The sequence below is a fragment of the Lissotriton vulgaris genome, chromosome 1_1 (genome assembly GCF_964263255.1).
Source record: "Lissotriton vulgaris chromosome 1_1, aLisVul1.2, whole genome shotgun sequence".
Classification (NCBI taxonomy): Eukaryota; Metazoa; Chordata; class Amphibia; order Caudata; family Salamandridae; genus Lissotriton; species Lissotriton vulgaris.
In genome coordinates, this window is record NC_141685.1 from 1,159,370,944 (window position 1) to 1,159,398,022 (window position 27,079).

Consider the following 27,079-nt stretch of genomic DNA (forward strand, 5'->3'; position numbering starts at 1 on the left):
TGTCCACCATAAGCGTGGAAGGGTATACTCAGATGTGAGCCCCTTGCTCATTGCACCATCAGGATTCAAGCAAGCCGGGCTGAAGACGGCTGTAATGCCAGAAACCGGTCCCCGGAAGCTTGTTTCCTTCCCAGTATAAGAATTGGCTTGGTAGTTTGGTCTGCCCTGTTCCCATGATGCACTGGGCCAGGGACAGACTAATTTGCATGTAGCCAGGTTCTGAGCTGGGATGGTGCAGTGAGCTAAAAAAAACGTAATGGATCAAGCCCTGATCTCTTGACTGGGTACTAGTGTTCTGTTTAATTCAGATACTCTGTCCATCACCACCCCCTTTTCTGAATCGTTTTGTCCACCATAAGCGTGGAAGGGTATACTCAGATGTGAGTCCCTTGGTCATTGCACCATCAGGATTCAAGCAAGCCGGGCCGAAGACGGCTGTAATGCCAGAAACTGGTCCCCGGAAGCTTGTTTCCTTCCCAGTATAAGAATTGGCTTGGTAGTTTGGTCTGCCCTGTTCCCATGATGCACTGGGCCAGGGACAGACTAATTTGCATGTAGCCGGGTTCTGAGCTGGGATGGTGCAGTGAGCTAAAAAACGGTGATGGATCAAGCCCTGATCTCCTGACTGGGTACGAGTGTTCTGTTTAATTCAGATACTCTGTCCATCACCACCCCCTTTTCTGAATCGTTTTGTCCACCATAAGCGTGGAAGGGTATACTCAGATGTGAGTCCCTTGCTCATTGCACCATCAGGATTCAAGCAAGCTGGGCCGAAGACGGCTGTAATGCCAGAAACCGGTCCCCAGAAGCTTGTTTCCTTCCCAGTATAAGAATTGGCTTGGTAGTTTGGTCTGCCCTGTTCCCATGATGCACTGGGCCAGGGACAGACTAATTTGCATGTAGCCGGGTTCTGAGCTGGGAACGTGCAGTGAGCTAAAAAACGGTGATGGATCAAGCCCTGATCTCTTGACTGGGTACGAGTGTTCTGTTTAATTCAGATACTCTGTCCATCACCACCCCCTTTTCTGAATCGTTTTGTCCACTATAAGCGTGGAAGGGTATACTCAGATGTGAGTCCCTTGCTCATTGCACCATCAGGATTCAAGCAAGCCGGGCTGAAGACGGCTGTAATGCCAGAAACCGGTCCCCGGAAGCTTGTTTCCTTCCCAGTATAAGAATTGGCTTGGTAGTTTGGTCTGCCCTGTTCCCATGATGCACTGGGCCGGGGACAGACTAATTTGATTGTAGCCGGGTTCTGAGCTGGGATGGTGCAGTGAGCTAAAAAACGGTGATGGATCAAGCCCTGATCTCTTGACTGGGTACGAGTGTTCTGTTTAATTCAGATACTCTGTCCATCACCACCCCCTTTTCTGAATTGTTTTGTCCACCATAAGCGTGGAAGGGTATACTCAGATGTGAGTCCCTTGCTCATTGCACCATCAGGATTCAAGCAAGCCAGGCCGAAGACGGCTGTAATGCCAGAAACTGGTCCCCGGAAGCTTGTTTCCTTCCCAGTATAAGAATTGGCTTGGTAGTTTGGTCTGCCCTGTTCTCCTGATGCACTGGGCCAGGGACAGACTAATTTGCATGTAGCCGGGTTCTGAGCTGGGATGGTGCAGTGAGCTAAAAAACGGTGATGGATCAAGCCCTGATCTCTTGACTGGGTACGAGTGTTCTGTTTAATTCAGATACTCTGTCCATCACCACCCCCTTTTCTGAATCGTTTTGTCCACCATAAGCGTGGAAGGGTATACTCAGATGTGAGGCCCTTGCTCATTGCACCATCAGGATTCAAGGAAGCCGGGCTGAAGATGGCTGTAATGCCAGAAACCGGTCCCCGGAAGCTTGTTTCCTTCCCAGTATAAGAATTGGCTTGGTAGTTTGGTCTGCCCTGTTCCCATGATGCACTGGGCCAGGGACAGACTAATTTGCATGTAGCCGGGTTCTGAGCTGGGATGGTGCAGTGAGCTAAAAAAATGGTAATGGATCAAGCCCTGATCTCTTGACTGGGTATGAGTGTTCTGTTTAATTCAGATACTCTGTCCATCACCACCCCCTTTTCTGAATCGTTTTGTCCACGATAAGCGTGGAAGGGTATACTCAGATGTGAGTCCCTTGCTCATTGCACCATCAGGATTCAAGGAAGCCGGGCTGAAGACGGCTGTAATGCCAGAAACCGGTCCCCGGAAGCTTGTTTCCTTCCCAGTATAAGAATTGGCTTGGTAGTTTGGTCTGCCCTGTTCCCATGATGCACTGGGCCAGGGACAGACTAATTTGCATGTAGCCGGGTTCTGAGCTGGGATGGTGCAGTGAGCTAAAAAAATGGTAATGGATCAAGCCCTGATCTCTTGACTGGGTACGAGTGTTCTGTTTAATTCAGATACTCTGTCCATCACCACCCCCTTTTCTGAATCGTTTTGTCCACCATAAGCGTGGAAGGGTATACTCAGATGTGAGTCCCTTGCTCATTGCACCATCAGGATTCAAGCAAGCCGGGCCGAAGACGGCTGTAATGCCAGAAACGGTCCCCGGAAGCTTGTTTCCTTCCCAGTATAAGAATTGGCTTGGTAGTTTGGTCTGCCCTGTTCCCATGATGCACTGGGCCAGGGACAGACTAATTTGCATGTAGCCAGGTTCTGAGCTGGGATGGTGCAGTGAGCTAAAAAACGGTGATGGATCAAGCCCTGATCTCTTGACTGGGTACGAGTGTTCTGTTTAATTCAGATACTCTGTCCATCACCACCCCCTTTTCTGAATCGTGTTGTCCACCATAAGCGTGGAAGGGTATACTCAGATGTGAGTCCCTTGCTCATTGCACCATCAGCATTCAAGCAAGCCGGGCCGAAGACGGCTGTAATGCCTGAAACCGGTCCCCGGAAGATTGTTTCCTTCCCAGTATAAGAATTGGCTTGGTAGTTTGGTCTGCCCTGTTCCCATGATGCACTGGGCCAGGGACAGACTAATTTGCATGTAGCCGGGTTCTGAGCTGGGAACGTGCAGTGAGCTCAAAAACGGTGATGGATCAAGCCCTGATCTCTTGACTGGGTACGAGTGTTCTGTTTAATTCAGATACTCTGTCCATCACCACCCCCTTTTCTGAATCGTTTTGTCCACTATAAGCGTGGAAGGGTATACTCAGATGTGAGTCCCTTGCTCATTGCACCATCAGGATTCAAGCAAGCCGGGCTGAAGACGGCTGTAATGCCAGAAACCGGTCCCCGGAAGCTTGTTTCCTTCCCAGTATAAGAATTGGCTTGGTAGTTTGGTCTGCCCTGTTCCCATGATGCACTGGGCTAGGGACAGACTAATTTGATTGTAGCCGGGTTCTGAGCTGGGATGGTGCAGTGAGCTAAAAAAAAGGTGATGGATCAAGCCCTGATCTCTTGACTGGGTACGAGTGTTCTGTTTAATTCAGATACTCTGTCCATCACCACCCCCTTTTCTGAATTGTTTTGTCCACCATAAGCGTGGAAGGGTATACTCAGATGTGAGTCCCTTGCTCATTGCACCATCAGGATTCAAGCAAGCCGGGCCGAAGACGGCTGTAATGCCAGAAACTAGTGCCCGGAAGCTTGTTTCCTTCCCAGTATAAGAATTGGCTTGGTAGTTTGGTCTGCCCTGTTCTCATGATGCACTGGGCCAGGGACAGACTAATTTGCATGTAGCCGGGTTCTGAGCTGGGATGGTGCAGTGAGCTAAAAATCGGTGATGGATCAAGCCCTGATCTCTTGACTGGGTACGAGTGTTCTGTTTAATTCAGATACTCTGTCCATCACCACCCCCTTTTCTGAATCGTTTTGTCCACCATAAGCGTGGAAGGGTATACTCAGATGTGAGCCCCTTGCTCATTGCACCATCAGGATTCAAGCAAGCCGGGCTGAAGACGGCTGTAATGCCAGAAACCGGTCCCCGGAAGCTTGTTTCCTTCCCAGTATAAGAATTGGCTTGGTAGTTTGGTCTGCCCTGTTCCCATGATGCACTGGGCCAGGGACAGACTAATTTGCATGTAGCCAGGTTCTGAGCTGGGATGGTGCAGTGAGCTAAAAAAACCGTAATGGATCAAGCCCTGATCTCTTGACTGGGTACTAGTGTTCTGTTTAATTCAGATACTCTGTCCATCACCACCCCCTTTTCTGAATCGTTTTGTCCACCATAAGCGTGGAAGGGTATACTCAGATGTGAGTCCCTTGCTCATTGCACCATCAGGATTCAAGCAAGCCGGGCTGAAGACGGCTGTAATGCCAGAAACCGGTCCCCGGAAGCTTGTTTCCTTCCCAGTATAAGAATTGGCTTGGTAGTTTGGTCTGCCCTGTTCCCATGATGCACTGGGCCAGGGACAGATTAATTTGCATGTAGCCGGGTTCTGAGCTGGGATGGTGCAGTGAGCTAAAAAACGGTGATGGATCAAGCCCTGATCTCCTGACTGGGTACGAGTGTTCTGTTTAATTCAGATACTCTGTCCATCACCACCCCCTTTTCTGAATCGTTTTGTCCACCATAAGCGTGGAAGGGTATACTCAGTTGTGAGTCCCTTGCTCATTGCACCATCAGGATTCAAGCAAGCTGGGCCGAAGACGGCTGTAATGCCAGAAACCGGTCCCCAGAAGCTTGTTTCCTTCCCAGTATAAGAATTGGCTTGGTAGTTTGGTCTGCCCTGTTCCCATGATGCACTGGGCCAGGGACAGACTAATTTGCATGTAGCCGGGTTCTGAGCTGGGAACGTGCAGTGAGCTAAAAAACGGTGATGGATCAAGCCCTGATCTCTTGACTGGGTACGAGTGTTCTGTTTAATTCAGATACTCTGTCCATCACCACCCCCTTTTCTGAATCGTTTTGTCCACTATAAGCGTGGAAGGGTATACTCAGATGTGAGTCCCTTGCTCATTGCACCATCAGGATTCAAGCAAGCCGGGCTGAAGACGGCTGTAATGCCAGAAACCGGTCCCCGGAAGCTTGTTTCCTTCCCAGTATAAGAATTGGCTTGGTAGTTTGGTCTGCCCTGTTCCCATGATGCACTGGGCCAGGGACAGACTAATTTGCATGTAGCCGGGTTCTGAGCTGGGATGGTGCAGTGAGCTAAAAAAAGGTGATGGATCAAGCCCTGATCTCTTGACTGGGTACGAGTGATCTGTTTAATTCAGATACTCTGTCCATCACCACCCCCTTTTCTGAATTGTTTTGTCCACCATAAGCGTGGAAGGGTATACTCAGATGTGAGTCCCTTGCTCATTGCACCATCAGGATTCAAGCAAGCCGGGCTGAAGACGGCTGTAATGCCAGAAACCGGTGCCCGGAAGCTTGTTTCCTTCCCAGTATAAGAATTGGCTTGGTAGTTTGGTCTGCCCTGTTCCCATGATGCACTGGGCCAGGGACAGACTAATTTGCATGTAGCCGGGTTCTGAGCTGGGATGGTGCAGTGAGCTAAAAAACGGTGATGGATCAAGCCCTGATCTCCTGACTGGGTACGAGTGTTCTGTTTAATTCAGATACTCTGTCCATCACCACCCCCTTTTCTGAATCGTTTTGTCCACCATAAGCGTGGAAGGGTATACTCAGATGTGAGTCCCTTGCTCATTGCACCATCAGGATTCAAGCAAGCTGGGCCGAAGACGGCTGTAATGCCAGAAACCGGTCCCCGGAAGCTTGTTTCCTTCCCAGTATAAGAATTGGCTTGGTAGTTTGGTCTGCCCTGTTCCCATGAAGCACTGGGCCAGGGACAGACTAATTTGCATGTAGCTGGGTTCTGAGCTGGGATGGTGCAGTGAGCTAAAAAACGGTGATGGATCAAGCCCTGATCTCTTGACTGGGTACGAGTGTTCTGTTTAATTCAGATACTCTGTCCATCACCACCCCCTTTTCTGAATTGTTTTGTCCACCATAAGCGTGGAAGGGTATACTCAGATGTGAGTCCCTTGCTCATTGCACCATCAGGATTCAAGCAAGCCGGGCCGAAGACGGCTGTAATGCCAGAAACTAGTGCCCGGAAGCTTGTTTCCTTCCCAGTATAAGAATTGGCTTGGTAGTTTGGTCTGCCCTGTTCTCATGATGCACTGGGCCAGGGACAGACTAATTTGCATGTAGCCGGGTTCTGAGCTGGGATGGTGCAGTGAGCTAAAAATCGGTGATGGATCAAGCCCTGATCTCTTGACTGGGTACGAGTGTTCTGTTTAATTCAGATACTCTGTCCATCACCACCCCCTTTTCTGAATCGTTTTGTCCACCATAAGCGTGGAAGGGTATACTCAGATGTGAGCCCCTTGCTCATTGCACCATCAGGATTCAAGCAAGCCGGGCTGAAGACGGCTGTAATGCCAGAAACCGGTCCCCGGAAGCTTGTTTCCTTCCCAGTATAAGAATTGGCTTGGTAGTTTGGTCTGCCCTGTTCCCATGATGCACTGGGCCAGGGACAGACTAATTTGCATGTAGCCAGGTTCTGAGCTGGGATGGTGCAGTGAGCTAAAAAAACCGTAATGGATCAAGCCCTGATCTCTTGACTGGGTACTAGTGTTCTGTTTAATTCAGATACTCTGTCCATCACCACCCCCTTTTCTGAATCGTTTTGTCCACCATAAGCGTGGAAGGGTATACTCAGATGTGAGTCCCTTGGTCATTGCACCATCAGGATTCAAGCAAGCCGGGCCGAAGACGGCTGTAATGCCAGAAACTGGTCCCCGGAAGCTTGTTTCCTTCCCAGTATAAGAATTGGCTTGGTAGTTTGGCCTGCCCTGTTCCCATGATGCACTGGGCCAGGGACAGACTAATTTGCATGTAGCCGGGTTCTGAGCTGGGATGGTGCAGTGAGCTAAAAAACGGTGATGGATCAAGCCCTGATCTCCTGACTGGGTACGAGTGTTCTGTTTAATTCAGATACTCTGTCCATCACCACCCCCTTTTCTGAATCGTTTTGTCCACCATAAGCGTGGAAGGGTATACTCAGATGTGAGTCCCTTGCTCATTGCACCATCAGGATTCAAGCAAGCTGGGCCGAAGACGGCTGTAATGCCAGAAACCGGTCCCCAGAAGCTTGTTTCCTTCCCAGTATAAGAATTGGCTTGGTAGTTTGGTCTGCCCTGTTCCCATGATGCACTGGGCCAGGGACAGACTAATTTGCATGTAGCCGGGTTCTGAGCTGGGAACGTGCAGTGAGCTAAAAAACGGTGATGGATCAAGCCCTGATCTCTTGACTGGGTACGAGTGTTCTGTTTAATTCAGATACTCTGTCCATCACCACCCCCTCTTCTGAATCGTTTTGTCCACTATAAGCGTGGAAGGGTATACTCAGATGTGAGTCCCTTGCTCATTGCACCATCAGGATTCAAGCAAGCCGGGCTGAAGACGGCTGTAATGCCAGAAACCGGTCCCCGGAAGCTTGTTTCCTTCCCAGTATAAGAATTGGCTTGGTAGTTTGGTCTGCCCTGTTCCCATGATGCACTGGGCCAGGGACAGACTAATTTGCATGTAGCCGGGTTCTGAGCTGGGATGGTGCAGTGAGCTAAAAAAAGGTGATGGATCAAGCCCTGATCTCTTGACTGGGTACGAGTGATCTGTTTAATTCAGATACTCTGTCCATCACCACCCCCTTTTCTGAATTGTTTTGTCCACCATAAGCGTGGAAGGGTATACTCAGATGTGAGTCCCTTGCTCATTGCACCATCAGGATTCAAGCAAGCCGGGCCGAAGACGGCTGTAATGCCAGAAACTGGTGCCCGGAAGCTTGTTTCCTTCTCAGTATAAGAATTGGCTTGGTAGTTTGGTCTGCCCTGTTCCCATGATGCACTGGGCCAGGGACAGACTAATTTGCATGTAGCCGGGTTCTGAGCTGGGATGGTGCAGTGAGCTAAAAAACGGTGATGGATCAAGCCCTGATCTCCTGACTGGGTACGAGTGTTCTGTTTAATTCAGATACTCTGTCCATCACCACCCCCTTTTCTGAATCGTTTTGTCCACCATAAGCGTGGAAGGGTATACTCAGATGTGAGTCCCTTGCTCATTGCACCATCAGGATTCAAGCAAGCTGGGCCGAAGACGGCTGTAATGCCAGAAACCGGTCCCCGGAAGCTTGTTTCCTTCCCAGTATAAGAATTGGCTTGGTAGTTTGGTCTGCCCTGTTCCCATGAAGCACTGGGCCAGGGACAGACTAATTTGCATGTAGCTGGGTTCTGAGCTGGGATGGTGCAGTGAGCTAAAAAACGGTGATGGATCAAGCCCTGATCTCTTGATTGGGTACGAGTGTTCTGTTTAATTCAGATACTTTGTCCATCACCACCCCCTTTTCTGAATCGTTTTGTTCACCATAAGCGTGGAAGGGTATACTCAGATGTGAGTCCCTTGCTCATTGCACCATCAGGATTCAAGCAAGCCGGGCCGAAGACGGCTGTAATGCCAGAAACCGGTCCCCGGAAGCTTGTTTCCTTCCCAGTATAAGAATTGGCTTGGTAGTTTGGTCTGCCCTGTTCCCATGATGCACTGGGCCAGGGACAGACTAATTTGCATGTAGCCGGGTTCTGAGCTGGGATGGTGCAGTGAGCTAAAAAACGGTGATGGATCAAGCCCTGATCTCTTGACTGGGTACGAGTGTTCTGTTTAATTCAGATACTCTGTCCATCACCACCCCCTTTTCTGAATTGTTTTGTCCACCATAAGCGTGGAAGGGTATACTCAGATGTGAGTCCCTTGCTCATTGCACCATCAGGATTCAAGCAAGCCGGGCCGAAGACGGCTGTAATGCCAGAAACTAGTGCCCGGAAGCTTGTTTCCTTCCCAGTATAAGAATTGGCTTGGTAGTTTGGTCTGCCCTGTTCTCATGATGCACTGGGCCAGGGACAGACTAATTTGCATGTAGCCGGGTTCTGAGCTGGGATGGTGCAGTGAGCTAAAAATCGGTGATGGATCAAGCCCTGATCTCTTGACTGGGTACGAGTGTTCTGTTTAATTCAGATACTCTGTCCATCACCACCCCCTTTTCTGAATCGTTTTGTCCACCATAAGCGTGGAAGGGTATACTCAGATGTGAGCCCCTTGCTCATTGCACCATCAGGATTCAAGCAAGCCGGGCTGAAGACGGCTGTAATGCCAGAAACCGGTCCCCGGAAGCTTGTTTCCTTCCCAGTATAAGAATTGGCTTGGTAGTTTGGTCTGCCCTGTTCCCATGATGCACTGGGCCAGGGACAGACTAATTTGCATGTAGCCAGGTTCTGAGCTTGGATGGTGCAGTGAGCTAAAAAAAACGGTAATGGATCAAGCCCTGATCTCTTGACTGGGTACTAGTGTTCTGTTTAATTCAGATACTCTGTCCATCACCACCCCCTTTTCTGAATCGTTTTGTCCACCATAAGCGTGGAAGGGTATACTCAGATGTGAGTCCCTTGGTCATTGCACCATCAGGATTCAAGCAAGCCGGGCCGAAGACGGCTGTAATGCTAGAAACCGGTCCCCGGAAGCTTGTTTCCTTCCCAGTATAAGAATTGGCTTGGTAGTTTGGTCTGCCCTGTTCCCATGATGCACTGGGCCAGGGACAGACTAATTTGCATGTAGCCGGGTTCTGAGCTGGGATGGTGCAGTGAGCTAAAAAACGGTGATGGATCAAGCCCTGATCTCCTGACTGGGTACGAGTGTTCTGTTTAATTCAGATACTCTGTCCATCACCACCCCCTTTTCTGAATCGTTTTGTCCACCATAAGCGTGGAAGGGTATACTCAGATGTGAGTCCCTTGCTCATTGCACCATCAGGATTCAAGCAAGCTGGGCCGAAGACGGCTGTAATGCCAGAAACCGGTCCCCAGAAGCTTGTTTCCTTCCCAGTATAAGAATTGGCTTGGTAGTTTGGTCTGCCCTGTTCCCATGATGCACTGGGCCAGGGACAGACTAATTTGCATGTAGCCGGGTTCTGAGCTGGGAACGTGCAGTGAGCTAAAAAACGGTGATGGATCAAGCCCTGATCTCTTGACTGGGTACGAGTGTTCTGTTTAATTCAGATACTCTGTCCATCACCACCCCCTTTTCTGAATCGTTTTGTCCACTATAAGCGTGGAAGGGTATACTCAGATGTGAGTCCCTTGCTCATTGCACCATCAGGATTCAAGCAAGCCGGGCTGAAGACGGCTGTAATGCCAGAAACCGGTCCCCGGAAGCTTGTTTCCTTCCCAGTATAAGAATTGGCTTGGTAGTTTGGTCTGCCCTGTTCCCATGATGCACTGGGCCAGGGACAGACTAATTTGCATGTAGCCGGGTTCTGAGCTGGGATGGTGCAGTGAGCTAAAAAAAGGTGATGGATCAAGCCCTGATCTCTTGACTGGGTACGAGTGATCTGTTTAATTCAGATACTCTGTCCATCACCACCCCCTTTTCTGAATTGTTTTGTCCACCATAAGCGTGGAAGGGTATACTCAGATGTAAGTCCCTTGCTCATTGCACCATCAGGATTCAAGCAAGCCGGGCCGAAGACGGCTGTAATGCCGGAAACTGGTGCCCGGAAGCTTGTTTCCTTCCCAGTATAAGAATTGGCTTGGTAGTTTGTCTGCCCTGTTCTCATGATGCACTGGGCCAGGGACAGACTAATTTGCATGTAGCCGGGTTCTGAGCTGGGATGGTGCAGTGAGCTAAAAATCGGTGATGGATCAAGCCCTGATCTCTTGACTGGGTACGAGTGTTCTGTTTAATTCAGATACTCTGTCCATCACCACCCCCTTTTCTGAATCGTTTTGTCCACCATAAGCGTGGAAGGGTATACTCAGATGTGAGCCCCTTGCTCATTGCACCATCAGGATTCAAGCAAGCCGGGCTGAAGACGGCTGTAATGCCAGAAACCGGTCCCCGGAAGCTTTTCCTTCCCAGTATAAGAATTGGCTTGGTAGTTTGGTCTGCCCTGTTCCCATGATGCACTGGGCCAGGGACAGACTAATTTGCATGTAGCCGGGTTCTGAGCTGGGATGGTGCAGTGAGCTAAAAAAATGGTAATGGATCAAGCCCTGATCTCTTGACTGGGTACTAGTGTTCTGTTTAATTCAGATACTCTGTCCATCACCACCCCCTTTTCTGAATCGTTTTGTCCACCATAAGCGTGGAAGGGTATACTCAGATGTGAGTCCCTTGGTCATTGCACCATCAGGATTCAAGCAAGCCGGGCCGAAGACGGCTGTAATGCTAGAAACCGGTCCCCGGAAGCTTGTTTCCTTCCCAGTATAAGAATTGGCTTGGTAGTTTGGTCTGCCCTGTTCCCATGATGCACTGGGCCAGGGACAGACTAATTTGCATGTAGCCGGGTTCTGAGCTGGGATGGTGCAGTGAGCTAAAAAACGGTGATGGATCAAGCCCTGATCTCCTGACTGGGTACGAGTGTTCTGTTTAATTCAGATACTCTGTCCATCACCACCCCCTTTTCTGAATCGTTTTGTCCACCATAAGCGTGGAAGGGTATACTCAGATGTGAGTCCCTTGCTCATTGCACCATCAGGATTCAAGCAAGCTGGGCCGAAGACGGCTGTAATGCCAGAAACCGGTCCCCAGAAGCTTGTTTCCTTCCCAGTATAAGAATTGGCTTGGTAGTTTGGTCTGCCCTGTTCCCATGATGCACTGGGCCAGGGACAGACTAATTTGCATGTAGCCGGGTTCTGAGCTGGGAACGTGCAGTGAGCTAAAAAACGGTGATGGATCAAGCCCTGATCTCTTGACTGGGTACGAGTGTTCTGTTTAATTCAGATACTCTGTCCATCACCACCCCCTTTTCTGAATCGTTTTGTCCACTATAAGCGTGGAAGGGTATACTCAGATGTGAGTCCCTTGCTCATTGCACCATCAGGATTCAAGCAAGCCGGGCTGAAGACGGCTGTAATGCCAGAAACCGGTCCCCGGAAGCTTGTTTCCTTCCCAGTATAAGAATTGGCTTGGTAGTTTGGTCTGCCCTGTTCCCATGATGCACTGGGCCAGGGACAGACTAATTTGCATGTAGCCGGGTTCTGAGCTGGGATGGTGCAGTTAGCTAAAAAAAGGTGATGGATCAAGCCCTGATCTCTTGACTGGGTACGAGTGATCTGTTTAATTCAGATACTCTGTCCATCACCACCCCCTTTTCTGAATTGTTTTGTCCACCATAAGCGTGGAAGGGTATACTCAGATGTAAGTCCCTTGCTCATTGCACCATCAGGATTCAAGCAAGCCGGGCCGAAGACGGCTGTAATGCCAGAAACTGGTGCCCGGAAGCTTGTTTCCTTCCCAGTATAAGAATTGGCTTGGTAGTTTGTCTGCCCTGTTCTCATGATGCACTGGGCCAGGGACAGACTAATTTGCATGTAGCCGGGTTCTGAGCTGGGATGGTGCAGTGAGCTAAAAATCGGTGATGGATCAAGCCCTGATCTCTTGACTGGGTACGAGTGTTCTGTTTAATTCAGATACTCTGTCCATCACCACCCCCTTTTCTGAATCGTTTTGTCCACCATAAGCGTGGAAGGGTATACTCAGATGTGAGCCCCTTGCTCATTGCACCATCAGGATTCAAGCAAGCCGGGCTGAAGACGGCTGTAATGCCAGAAACCGGTCCCCGGAAGCTTGTTTCCTTCCCAGTATAAGAATTGGCTTGGTAGTTTGGTCTGCCCTGTTCCCATGATGCACTGGGCCAGGGACAGACTAATTTGCATGTAGCCGGGTTCTGAGCTGGGATGGTGCAGTGAGCTAAAAAAATGGTAATGGATCAAGCCCTGATCTCTTGACTGGGTACTAGTGTTCTGTTTAATTCAGATACTCTGTCCATCACCACCCCCTTTTCTGAATCGTTTTGTCCACCATAAGCGTGGAAGGGTATACTCAGATGTGAGTCCCTTGGTCATTGCACCATCAGGATTCAAGCAAGCCGGGCCGAAGACGGCTGTAATGCCAGAAACCGGTCCCCGGAAGCTTGTTTCCTTCCCAGTATAAGAATTGGCTTGGTAGTTTGGTCTGCCCTGTTCCCATGATGCACTGGGCCAGAGACAGACTAATTTGCATGTAGCCGGGTTCTGAGCTGGGATGGTGCAGTGAGCTAAAAAACGGTGATGGATCAAGCCCAGATCTCCTGACTGGGTACGAGTGTTCTGTTTAATTCAGATACTCTGTCCATCACCACCCCCTTTTCTGAATCGTTTTGTCCACCATAAGCGTGGAAGGGTATACTCAGATGTGAGTCCCTTGCTCATTGCACCATCAGGATTCAAGCAAGCTGGGCCGAAGACGGCTGTAATGCCAGAAACCGGTCCCCGGAAGCTTGTTTCCTTCCCAGTATAAGAATTGGCTTGGTAGTTTGGTCTGCCCTGTTCCCATGATGCACTGGGCCAGGGACAGACTAATTTGCATGTAGCTGGGTTCTGAGCTGGGATGGTGCAGTGAGCTAAAAAACTGTGATGGATCAAGCCCTGATCTCTTGACTGGGTACGAGTGTTCTGTTTAATTCAGATACTTTGTCCATCACCACCCCCTTTTCTGAATCGTTTTGTCCACCATAAGCGTGGAAGGGTATACTCAGATGTGAGTCCCTTGCTCATTGCACCATCAGGATTCAAGCAAGCCGGGCCGAAGACGGCTGTAATGCCAGAAACCGGTCCCCGGAAGCTTGTTTCCTTCCCAGTATAAGAATTGGCTTGGTAGTTTGGTCTGCCCTGTTCCCATGATGCACTGGGCCAGGGACAGACTAATTTGCATGTAGCCGGGTTCTGAGCTGGGATGGTGCAGTGAGCTAAAAAACGGTGATGGATCAAGCCCTGATCTCTTGACTGGGTACGAGTGTTCTGTTTAATTCAGATACTCTGTCCATCACCACCCCCTTTTCTGAAGCATTTAGAACCAAGTCAAGGCTTAAAAAGGGTAACGTTGTAACATGAATGTTGACATTTCTGTTCCGTTATTCATGACTGTTTAAAGGTGTTGCACAATCTGAAGATCTGTATGTACCTTTTTAAATTGTATATATTACTGTGTTTTTGTTGGCTTTTATGATTTTAACCAAATCGAATAAAGTTTATTTTGAACTGACAAATTATATTGTCAGGTCCATGAAACATGTACATATCCTCCTCATGGTACATCTCTCATTGGGCATAATCTTTCTGTCTTTTTAGATCCTCTTAGTAAATATTCTGATGCAGGCCTATTTGTCTGTGCTTCCTCCGTTTTCTTAGTCCACCTTGTTTTCCACCTGTCCAAATCTCCCCATTTCTGTAAAATTGTCATTAATTCATTAATCTGTAATTTTCTTCCGGAAGCATTCATATTTTCCAAGTCTTTGTCAGTAAAGTCTGCTCTGTATGGTTTCTGCAATACCTTTGATCTCCCTATTTCAATTCCCATCTCGGAAGCAAGCTCCGTCAAATTTTAATGAAATATTTTTACAGTTCTAGTTATGCTCCTACATATGAACGACAATTCATCTTCACTGTATGTATTTAGCCTGTCTATCCCCACATTTCCAGCTATCATCTCTTCCAATTCTACTTTTAATTTAAAAATGTCCAAAATCTTCGGCTGTTTTTCTATTCCTTGTGCCCACCTTTCTAATTCTTCTGGTGATACTATTTTGGCACTTTTAGTTCCTGTAGATGTTTCTAATCGTATTTCTTTTGAACAACTGAGAACAACTCTTCTCGGAGTTTCACTGATTTGTTCTCTTATCAGCAAATCCATAAGAGATGTTACCGATTCACATTCACTGACTTGATATTCTATTATTCTGTTCTCCTTTCTAGGTTCTATTATAGGAATGGCCATAAATGGTTGGACAACTTCCCTTATCCCCTTACAATGGGACAACGGGACCTATAGTCACTGAGGCTTATTGACAGATGGAAAAAAGTACAATAAACTCGTCGATGTTAAAATTTTGCTCCTGGAACATAAACGGCTTTGGAGTAAAAACTTCTGATAAAGGATTATTATTGTACCTTCAGCAATTTGATATAATCCTATTACAGGAAACATGACTGGAAGAACCTTTTCACTTACAAGGCTTCAAAACATACCATCTGTCAGGGATAAGAAACTCAAAATTTGGAAATTTGAAAGGCGGGCTCACAACCTATGCTTCAATTAAATCGATAAACTCAGTGAAGGAGCTATCAAGCATAAATACCGCAACAAATGGAATAAAAACAATACAGTTTCAAATATTAAGCCGCAGAAATAAAGGAGTCTTAACAATTGTTAATTCCTACATTCATCCCCATAATAAAAGAACCGGTGTAAATACCTTAGTAACTGAATTGACAAATCTCATCACTGCGGAACCATCTTCAAATTATATCGTCTCGGGGGACTTTAACATGTTCCTTACAGGAGGGATTGACCCGGATAGTCCTGCAGCTGAACGCCACGCAGCATGGGGTATCCCAAACTAGGACGCCTGCAGATGGGGCAAGTCATCCAAAATCTCGAGGGGCCTTCTAACCGAGCTGACAAATTTGTCTTTGGTTGCATTAAATGGGCGTTTCGCAGGAGACTGTCCACCGGCTGCCACCTTCCACACTACCCAATGTAATACCGCAATTGACTACACTTTCACGTCTTTATCGACGTTCAGCCTAATAAAAGGGTTTATGATCGGAAATCAGGATCACAGTGACCACCAGCCCCAAGAGTTTACCATTGATGTTCACGGAACAGCAACTACTTACCCAATGGAGGTCACAAATTTAATGATAACAGCAAATCACCGGAGAATCAAATGTAACACCCGCGATCCAGAACAACTCCAGGCCCTCGCGAAAAAAAGATGGGAGGAAAGTAAGCAGTTAAGCACCAGCCACTTAATAGCATGGGAGAACTTCATGGACAGCTTCAATCCAGCCAAGTCAAAAAAAAAGTCAAGAGCAGGATTAGTAAGACCAAAAAATCCCGGGGCCGCCTCATGCAACCAGGCACGAAGCGAAATACTCCACCTCTCACGACATCAGGATGCCGAACTAAGGGAGTTAAAAACCAACATCAACAGGGCAATGCGCAGTCTTCGTATACATGGCCCAGTTGATAACATCCAGTCCGAATTAAGGAGTTTTATAGCACGCAGGAAAAAATAATTTGGCTCGCCAAAAAAGAAAGGGACGAATCAATATGGGCTAAACTGACATATGATGCAACAAAAAAAAACAACAGTGCCAGGTTTTGGCAGGCCATCCGAATCCTAGAGAATCCATCTGCTCTAGGAATCAGCTCATATATAAGTGAGGACATCTGGGCAAAGTTCCTACTGAATCACTTCAACTCAGAAGCTGGCGAATCCGCAGAAGCCTTACTGGAGCTCCAAAGTGACCAACAACAATCCAGATTTGAAGGACTGGTCCTTCCCATCGTCTTCACAACTAAGCAGCTTGTGGGCAGAATCAAGAAAGGACGCAAAGACGGAGCTCCAGGCCCCAACGGTCTTCCGCCAATCATATTTAAACAGGATTCGATCTACTGGGTTGAAGTACTCTTCCCCCTTTATAATAACATCCTGGAAAGTGAGATAATTCCTGACTCCTGGAAAGGATCAATTATTTCACCTATCCACAAAAAGGGCGCCATGTCAGACCCAAAAAACTATAGGCTCATCGCTTTAATCGACATTGAAGCCAAATTCTATGCAGGGCTCTTACTAAAAGAACTAACAGTTTGGGTTCAGGAAAAAAACCTAATTCCCATCAATCAAACTGGTTTTCAGGAAGGTCTGGGGACTTCAAAAAATATTCTCTAAACCAAGGTCCCAACAAACCCTATCCACGATGGTCAATGAACAATCGGCTGCTGGTCCCAACAGAGGAGTACAAGTATTTGGGAATCATATTTGAGAGAAATGGCTCATTTTCCAAACAGAAAGCATCAATCAAAGGCAGAGGGACTGTATTGGCAGTTGCTTTAAAAAACATCAAGCAAAAAATAACTGGCCCTAGCCTTCTCCCTTTGCTAGAAGTGCTTCGAGCGCGGCTTCTACCCTCCATTACTTACGGAAATGATGAGAGGAAGAGACGAGGCTACCTTGGACATAGTGGTTGCTAAGGCCCTAAGAATAATATTCAATCTTCCGCAATTTACCTCACCAGCACAAATAAGATTAGAATTCGGACTGCTAAAGCAGCAAATCTCTCGGAAAGGGGCCTACGCCAAATGCTGGTTCAAAATTGAATTCATACCTGTGGTTGGAAATCTCAAGGAGAAATGATAGCCCAGCGATGAGTAACCTTCATTCAACAAACAAGCTGCTAGCTTTACAGGACCTATGGGACTCTTGCTTATCCCAGAAAAGCTTCAAGGGCCTGGTAAACAAATCAGTAAAGATTGTATCTCTCACAGAAGATAAAGCTGCCCTTAGCAGGAGGGCGCACGGCTGGTTTGTAATCCAGAGCTACATGTCAACAAAGCCCCAACCAAACTTAGGAACAGGTTTTGCAAGAATAACAAAAGAACGGTTCCTTCATCTGAGGCTGGCAATCTTGCCAGCAAAGCCCCACCTTCCTCCATAGAAACGTACAATCTCCTCTAATTGCTGCAGAGTGTGTGGAGATCTAAATGAAGACATAATACATCTACTATGCATCTGCAATGGCTTGAGAGCGGAAAGGAGACAGTTTCTAAAACAGCTCCTGATTGCAAGTCAGGTTCGATCTTGCAGGGAGGCGGTAATGGCCTGTTTCGAGGGCAGCAACATCCGCCTGTCTTGCAGCCTTGTTCGGTTTATGAGGGAAGTAAACGCAAAGTTAAGTCTGGAAGATCCACAAGTTTATGCCAGCTGGCTTATGAGACAAGTACAACAACCCTCTACATTAGTGCTCTGATTAAGACCTACGAATACTTCCTTGGTTGCCAAGCTGTCAGCAGTCAGCACGGGCTGGCTTCGAGTTCATCGACTTTGTATTATTCACAAACATCATCTCATGGGGTGCATCCATCCACGAGAACAAGCCTTATGTTGATCTATCTTATTAACTACGAAGAACTATCTTACTTACAAGTTTTTATTCCCCTGCAATTTTATCGAATTACAACATATTTGTAATCTTTTAGCATTTTTTAAAGGTGAAGCTACATCTTGTGAATTAATGCTTTACTTGTTTGCGAAGGTTTTAATTAATCATGCAATAAAGTCATTATCTATAGTCACTGGTATAGTCAACGCTTCAGAGTGTGCAGTCAATTGTGTTATTTTCTGTATTAATTTTTCTCTATTTTTGGTTATTGCTTCTCTTTCTTTTTCCTGGAGTATCCTTCCAAGTAAAGAGTCATGCATAATCTGAGGAACTAATAGTGTTTGTAAAGCGGGGTACACTTGGAGTGGTTCTACTAGGTCCCTCCTGATATGGTGGAGGATTCTTTGTTAGGATATCTTCCATAATCTCATCTTCTGATTCCCCACAACCTGTCATTGTTAAATGTTTAGTTTTTCATGCACACTTGCCTCGCGTCTGTTCCCCTAACATTACTACAGGATACAGTCCTTCTGTAACCATTGTTTGTCTCCATTGTTTCATCTGATCTTCTCGTGATACACACACTTGTTTAGGATAGAATCTCTATAACTCCTAGTAATTATACATCTGTCACGTTCAAATGCCTCTGTTTCCCATTCTTCTAAAGCTTCATACTGTGTTAATCTTGGTCTTGGCTCTAATTCATTCATCCCCGTCCTTAAAATCTGAAGAATTCTCCCATTGAACGTACCATTTTCTGGGAAAGCTAGTGTTCCGGCACTTTTTGTATACTCAATCTAATTTTCTAATCATACACAGGTATGGTAGCCGCTTTCCATCATCATAAATGAGACAAGAGTCTTTGGTGGTGGAATAAGAATACCCTCTCTAGTCTTAATTGGTTTATATTTCTTGAAATAATTTTGAATTCTCTGCATAAGTGAGATTTTCCTCTTCTCTCCATACATTTTAAGAGAAAATCCTCTTATATATTTCTCTCTTGCAAAACCTAAATATCTTCTATCTGGGCGATTCCCTATTAATGTTGGATCGTATTTCCACATACAAACTCCACTGTCTAGTACTATTGCTGCTTTTATTTTGTTAACCAATTAGGGCCAGATGTAGGTAATTTCATTTTTTCGATTCTTAAGTACCGACTCATACCGAATCGGTATTTCAGAATCGGAAATTGTGATGTAGGTAAAAAATCTGTAAAAATTACCGATTCGGAATCACTCGGAATCTGAAATCGGTATTTACCGAATCGGTAATTTCCGATTCGGTAAATTCCGAATCAGTAAAACCCATTCATTCCAATGGGCCTCCTGGCCCATAGGAATGAATGTGTTTTACCGATTCGGAATTTACAGAATCGGAAATTACTGAATTGGTAAATACCGAATCGGAAATTTGAAACTGACAAACATGTGAGCCTGTGAACCAATCAGAAACCCTAACCACACCCAAAAACAAAGCTACAGTGGAATCAACTAATCAGAATCAACCGCCCCTCCCCAGTACCTGGGAGTGGCCACACCCATGCAGGTGCAGAAACCACCAGTCAGGAGAGCAGGAGGACAGACAGAGGAGCAGACTTCCCTGAGCTTACCTGAACAGCACCGTGGAGACCCAGGATGGACAGAGGGATGCAGCAGAGCACAGGAGGAAACTGATATTCAGCCCTGAAGAACTGCAGGTGCTGGTTGCAGAGGTTGTGAAACACTACAGCAAAATCTTTGGAAAACAGTCACTGCATGTTGGAGAGTCTGTCAAGCACACTACCTGGATTGATATCCAAGCAAAGGTAAATGCCATCGGGGTCCCCCACCGTGAAATTGACGATTGAAAAAAAAAGGTGGTATGACCTTCGCATTATTACCAAAAAGAAACTAGCTGCCCACAGAAAAGAAGCTGCAGCAACAGGGGGAAGCAGAAACCGAGCACCATGACTCACCGACATTGAGGAGCTTGTGGAATTCACCCTAGAGCCGGAATGCATCCATGGCATTGGGGACGCTGACAGCTCCGCCAGAGCTGCTAAGAAACAAGGTAAGATGCATGTACATCATCATTAACCCATTTACCTGTTCCCCTTCCCCACTCTGTGTGCCTACATCACACTCCAGAACAGGTTTTACTAATGCCCAGCAATGCATCATGGGAGACGTAGTCATAGGTAGATAAATCTATGCAGTCAGCATACCAGACAGCAAGGGATGCAACACACTACTAGCATAAGCAAATGAGGAGCAGGCAAATGTGTGATAGTAGTGTGATTTAATCAAGACACACAGGTGAACTACTCCACTGACACAATGTCCATGTCTGTCCACAGGAGAGTCATCGCGCAGCACAGCAATGGATAGGGAGAAGAGGAGAGAAGAAGCTGGTCCCAACACAGTTCAAGGAGGGAAGAACACAGAGCAGGCAGCCAAGACACCTGAGCAGACAACCACACCACAGCCTCAGTCTCCTCTTTTGTTTGGGACTCAGGCGTCAGGAGCAGCTGCACAGTCCCCCACACCAACAACTCCGTCACCTGTGCAGGAAAGGGCAAGTCGGCTTGATGTGCCCCCTCTCGCATTCTAGAAACATCTGAGGAGGGAGAGGAGGAGGGTGACATGGCAAGCAATCCACCAGAGTCAGCCAACGCTGAGCAGCAGTTCACTCCAAGAGCTGTGCGGGCCAGTGTCTGAGGACGAAGGTCACGGGAGAGAGCTGAAGGGCAGTACGGTCTGGGGGTCTTCTGCGGTCTGGAGGCCACTATAGTCAAGGTCCAGTGCCTGCAGGCAAAGGCAATGATGAGTGTTCAGAGGCAGGCGCGCAGCATTAACAACAAGCTGGATAACATTGACAAGGGCATAGGAAACATTTCGGACAGCATGCAGTCGCTGGCAAATGGCATGACAGACATGACCCAGTGCATGACTGTCCTGTGCGACAAATTGGACAGGGACCACTTGGAGAGGCGCAAGGCTTGTGTGGATGTGCGCCAGCAGACAAAAGCATTAAACCGCTTTGCAACTGCAACCTCCCTGCTGTGCAGACAGTCAGTAGCGATTACCATCACCAATTCCCACTCAAACCGCCTAACTGATTTCGCAACATATACTATAGGTGTGAGCGACCATCTCCCTCTCGGCTTTGGTATACAACTCCCTGTAAATAAAGATTGTTCCATGATAGAAATATTGGTCTGGACAAGTAATTGTATCTTAAGCAGACAGAATGGGTATGCTCTTAGGTGGTCCTCGAGTAATCCAGAGGTTACAAATAGTAACATAATTAAACAAGCACTTGTGCCTATCAATAGATGTCTTCACGATGAGGTCTTACACTCGGAGGTTTTGGATTCCTTTTCTGACATCACAAGGATCATTAAAATGAATCTTCTGCGTCCAGCTAGAGTCAGGAAATGGGTGGTTTGACTCAACATGTACGAAAACTCACGTACAACTCAAGAGGGCGCTGAGTAAAAATCCAAGAATTCAGGCAGAAATAACCCAGTGCAGGCGCGAATATAATCTGGCAAGAAAATCCCGGAAACGTAATATAAAGAACGAAGCCTGGGTAAATCTATATGAGGCTTCTTTGAAAAGGGACGGTTCTGCCTTCTGGGCAGCTGTCAACGCCCGTTTTTTAATCCAGGAGACAATGCCAGATTGGAAGTGGCAATATCGGAAGATTCTTGGATAGACTTCTTCGCAGAGGTCTATAACCCGGGTGGAGTGCACAAATTGGTTGACATGGAGAGTAAAACACTGGGGCATGGTGAGGTTGGCTTTATCCCAATTGACCTACAGGTATCTGTAACTGAAATCCAAGATGCCATTGCTCAAAGCAGGGGTAATAAAGCCGGGTGCTGACGGTATCCCCATTGACCTATTTAAACATCAGACTGAGCTATGGTTTCCGCTACTTAAGCGTGTACTCGATATTAGTTGTGAACTGGGATTTATTGATACTTGGGCAGAATCAATAATTATTCCCATATTTAAAAAAGGGGACCGGGAAAATCCCACCTGCTATCGCCCTATATCCCTCCTGGATTCTTTCATGAAAGTTACAGGGAGGGTAGTTTTAAATCGTTTACAACAATGGGCTGATGATACCAACATCTTATCCCCTATGCAATATGGGATTAGGGAGGGTCGGGGCACCTTAGAACAGTTACTAAATTTCTCTATGCTCGTAGGAAAATACACCCAGGCTAAGGAAGGCAAACTTTACGCAGTGTTTGTTGATTTAAGCGCTGCGTTTGATTGTGTTATTCATGACCGCTTAAGGCAGATTCTGAGGGACATGAAGGTGGAATAAGTGGTAATCTCCTTTTTAAGACAACTTTACGCTGGGGCCAGGGCTAAAGTGAGGTTTGGCACAAAAGGAGAATGTACCAAGCCTTTCCATGTAAAGCGGGGAGTGAGGCAAGGGTGCGTACTCGCCCCATTTCTCTTTAATCTGTACACCAATGATTTAGAAAAAGAACTAGTGGCTGAAGTACGTGACTTCCCACAGGTTAACCACCAACAAATTGTGTCCCTCTTGTACGCAGACGATGCCGTGATCATGTCACGGACCCAAAAAGGATTACAAGCGGCCTTGAACACATATTTAAATTTCATGGAAAGTAGGGGCCTTAAACTTAACGTATCTAAAACCTTTGTAATGACGTGTGGAAGATCTAGGAATAAAGAGTGTCGTCTGTTTGCTGGGAAGGAAAAAATTGCTATCACCAAATTTTTTTCTTATTTGGGTATTGTGCTTGAAGAAACTGGGTCCTGGGGTCAGCCATCAGAAATAGGACTTTGATGTTCAAGAGAGCTACTGCGGCACTTATGTCGTTCTCTAAAAAGATGGGGAAGAGACCTCCAGAAATGTTGCTAAAAATTTACCAGGCCAAGCGCATCAGCACAGCCACATTTGGAGCAAGTATCTGGGGTATTGACAATTGTAATGAAATACAAAAGGTAGAGAATGTGTTTTAAGATGTATCCTGGCAATCCCTGTAAGCTCCCCTGTATTCAATTGTCATGCAGAGCTGGGGATTCGATATATCATCGACTTGATTAGTATGCAACCTGTTTTGCTTTGGCACCGAATTTGGACTACACCTGACCTTCTGTTAAACAGAAATATCATTAAGGACTGCATGGGGTTGGACAAGGCCAGTAAGATACCTTGGTTGATGTATATTCTTAAATTTACCAGGGATCTAGGAAGACCAGAGTATTACCACCAACCAGACTCACTGCATAAGATTTCAAGAAAGGACTTGAAGCAGTTGTGCTGGTATCATGTTGAATCCCTGAGACTAGGTGTGGAAATGAACAAAAAACTTGTTATACAGCATCAACTCACCCTAGTCACATATACTATTCAGCCTTACTTAATTTGGTGCCTGGAGGCCTTTGACCGCTACCTATTAACAAGATTCAGGTTTGATGTCTTCTTTCGTTTAATTTCATTCCCTAAAGTAAATGATTGGGGAAGAAATCTGTGTAAATACCCATGTGACAATTTGTCTACCCAATCTACGCTGCATGCAATTTGTTTTTGCACATTTTATACAATGGAAAGGTCTAGATGGATCAAACCACTTTTTAAAAAACATGGTACTTGGAGGCAATGCCGCCCAGCTTTACTGTTCTTATTATCCTTAAATGATGTAACATGTGTGGCCGTTATGCTGTTTTTTTTAAAAAAGTATCTTAAAGAAAAGGAAAAGCTTAATTATCTGCTAAAATATATGTATTTTTTTAATTATATCGTTAATGTAATGTACTTGTTGCTTTTATGATTTTATGTATTTTAAAGTCGAATAAAGCTTTTTCATATCATATCATATCAGTATCGATGCAGGATGCTATTGTGCAGTGCTGCACCAATTATCTGTGGGGATGGGCAGAGTGACCTCTGCCATGGAGCTGATGCTCATACAACAGACAGCCACTCGAGGCGACACATGTGTGGCTGAAAGTGAAGAATCCACCACCACGAGTGGCGCAAGCACTCCTGTCCCAGAAATACGCAGGCGCGGCAGGCGTCATTCCACAGAGCCAGGCAACACCGAAAGCCGTGAAACACAGCCACATCAGTCTCACCCTGTAATCCGTGGACGGAAACATTGACTATGCCCTCCACCCAAAGGACAGGTCATGGTGGGGTTAACTGTGACCATCCAGTCATGGACATTGATATTTTGTGTAACCATTGTGTGGTATCATTGCAATGGCGTAGTGAAAATTAAACTACGTACATCATAATCTTAGCCTGTCTGAGTCTCATTACTCACTAAGAAATATTGCTGTGTGATCTCTGCCCGTCTTACTCTCCCATCTGTAGCTGGTGCTGCTACTGTAGCATAGGGCTCTGCCTGTTCTGTGTCATCATCAATGTCCTCTTGATGTGTGATCTCCACCTCTGTGCCTTCCTTGGTGGCGAGATTGTGTAACATGGCACAGGTCGCAATGATTTTGCAGCACAGGATTGAAGTGTACTGGCGTGCCCCTCCACTCTTGTGGAGGCAGCGAAACCTGCTCTTGAGGAGTCCAAATGTGCGCTCCAAAACGTTGCGTGTAGATCTGTGAGCCACATTGTAACGCCTTTCACTCCTGGTGGATGGGTTGAGGTAGGGGGTGAGCACAAAGGACCGCAGGGCATATGCACTGTTGCCTAGGGGGGAGAAAGATTGGCATTAGTTGCATGAACATGATACATTAATTTACTGTGACTGTCAGGGTGTGTCAATGTAATTTACCTAACAGGTATCCGTTCCCAAAATCTCCGGCAACTAGGCGTGTGTATATCCCACTATTCTGGAATATCTACGAATTATGGGTACTCCCAGGGAATTTCGCAACGATGTCTGTGATGATGTTGCCAGCGTTACATATGACCTGCACATTGATGGAGTGCGTCAACTTCCGGTTCCTGTATATGTGTTCTGTGGCTGCAGGTGGACAGAGTGGTATGTGGGTGCCATCTATGCAGCCTATCACATGAGGGAACTGTGCCAGTTGATAGAAATCAGTCTTGGTCTTTGCAAGTTCCGCAGGTGTGCCAGGGAATGAAATATAATGCTCCATCCTCTGCATCATGGCGTCAAAGGAACCTCCGGAAGAAACGGGACAGGCAGCTCTGGGACACACCACCTACTGCAGCTATCACACTTTGGTAACACCCAGAGGCAAGCAGGTGTAGGCTGCACAGCACCTGCACATGGGGTGGGATGGCATTGGCCTTGGTGTTGGGTGCTCCAGGAGTGGGTGTAGGCCTCTGATCAGGTTCTGGATGGTTTGGGGATGTAGTCTGTACCTTTGGAGTATTTCTGGCTCTGTCAGTTGGAAAAGTGTTATCCTCTGCCTGTACATTTGCTCCTCCCTTAGCCATTCCCTCTCTCCTGCTGCCTGTAGTCTTTGCCGCCTTGCAATGACGTAGAAAGCCGCCATTCTGGTTACACTGTTGCATTTTGGGACTCTTTTTATAGCCTGCACCTGGTTACCACCTGCATTCAATCCATGGTAAATACCGACTCCTAAATACCGAATTTCCTTAAATTCGGTATTTTTCAGGTTTCCTACATCTCCATGCCCATTATTTTACCACTTCTTATTTACCGATTCAGTAATTAAGAATTCGGTAAATGTGAATTTGGAAAATTCCGCATCGGTAAAATACCGACTCATATTTTCCGATTCGGAATTATACCGACTCATATTTTCTGAATCGGAAAAAATTAGACTCCTACATCTCATTTCATGGATACCGGTCGGTAACAGCCGAAATTACCGAATTTCGGCCGTTACCGACCGGTATTTGCCGACCTACATCTGGCCCTCAGTCTTTTATTTGTTTTGGTTTCTCTAATCCTGTTTCTGCTTTTATTCTTTCATCCAATCAAGTGTAAACTTACAAAATTTGCGTAGCCAATACTAGCGCGGCTCTATTGTGACGTCAGTATCACTCCTCACTACTGACCCCTCCTTTACAAACCTCCGTAAATCACGCGCCTGCTATCCTAACCAATCCCAGCGCGGCACTCTGTGATGTCAGTGCAACATCTAAACCCCCCTTTTCAGTTCTCTGTCTTGTCACACACCCGCTGTTTAAACCAATCCCAGCGCGGCACTCTGTAACATCAGTGTAACTCCGGCAGCTGACCCTCCCGTCACAAGGTAATACGAAAATGTATTTTCTTTTAACCTTTCACCAAAATTTCCATTAATAACAACATAGAAACATTCGCTACTCTGTCTGCTTCATTAAACTAAAGAATGATTGATTTCTGTTGCTATGAGTAAAACCGTCCGCTTACTCTTCATACACTGCGAGTAAAACCTTTCGGCTTACTCTTCACCCAAGCTCAGAAGAACCTGCTACTCCTCTAGTGTTACCCTTTCTAGGTGATATAACTACAAAGTTTCACCAGCGAACTCTTTGCTAACAATCGCTCTCACTTATTCACAAGACTTAGGGCCATATGTATCAAACCTTTTATGAATCGCAAAGGCCGAAATTCGCAGAATTTTGGCCTTTGCGAATCGCAAACGGCCTTTTTGCATGTTTTAGGATGTATGAAGCATTCGCAAAATAAGGAATAGCAAAGTTTTGCGATTCCTTATTTTGCCATAGCATTTAAGGAATCGCAATTTTGCGATTCTTTAAATGCTATGTATGTAGCATTTTAGTGTTGCGAATTATGGTTAAGAATTCGCAAATTACCACCAACTTGTAGTTGATGGTAACTTGCGAATTCTTCAAAAAATGCACAATTTGGCATTTTTGAAGGTGGCATGTGATGCACACACATGCCCATAGGGCATGTATGTGCACCATATGCACACACACATGTACATTGAAGGGGTGCAGCAGGGTGTCTTTGAGACACCCCTGCACCCTTGAAATAATTCTCAAATTGCGATTAGCAAATTGCGAATTCGCAATTTGAGAATTCTTTCGCAATCATTCCGATGGGCCTCCTGGCCCATAGGAATGCATTGGGAATTATTCCTTAATTGCAAATTCGCAAAATGCGAATTCGCAAATAAGGAAGATTAAGGAATCGCTAAAAAATCTTCATACATACCATTTTGCGATTCCTAAATAGCGAATCCTTAAAAATCGCTATTTAGGAATCGCAAAACGGAACTATGATACAAATGGCCCTTAATTACTAT